This window comes from Vigna radiata, chromosome 8 (genome assembly GCF_000741045.1).
Source record: "Vigna radiata var. radiata cultivar VC1973A chromosome 8, Vradiata_ver6, whole genome shotgun sequence".
Taxonomy (NCBI): Eukaryota; Viridiplantae; Streptophyta; class Magnoliopsida; order Fabales; family Fabaceae; genus Vigna; species Vigna radiata.
In genome coordinates, this window is record NC_028358.1 from 14,444,015 (window position 1) to 14,444,667 (window position 653).

The following is a 653-nucleotide window of genomic DNA, read 5'->3' on the forward strand; positions in this document are numbered from 1 at the left end:
AGGAAAATTTTGGAGATACAATTTTGGACACTAGGGAAGACATCAATTCATTCAAGACTCTCCACAAAGACACTTTAGAATTAGTAAAATTTTAATTTAGTAGAAAAGGGCTTTTTAAACCAAGTTTTGTAATTTTGGGCCAAATTTTGGTAGTGTAGACAAAGCCCAATTGTAGAGTAGGATGATTTGGCACCTAGGGTTTCTTTAGGGTGGACCCCACCCTCTCATTTAGGGACACCTTGCTGTCCTAGGATCTGCAGGCTTTTTTCGCCGGGGGATCGGGTTAAGGGTAGGCCAAGAAAGTTGCATAACGATTAGATAATCAAGCACATTAAACAAGAGGAGTAGATAAGAGAGGGCGGATAAGATGAAATTGTAAACCCCCAACAACTCCACTCATCCATAGTCTTTTTCTCGTCAACTGAATCAAACACATTGCATGTTTATTTTCTGTCTTTGCATCCACATCAATTAATTTTTCTCTACAAGTCTTACGATTTTAATTCGCACGAANGATAAGGCCTTTCGAGTCTCTTGGGAAGAACGATATTGGGTTTTACCAATTATATTACTTGAAACGATTTGGTACGGTTGCCAATTTGTTAACAGNAGGGTAAGTGGCCAATTTCTCCCAGTTTCTACTTTCTAGCTCC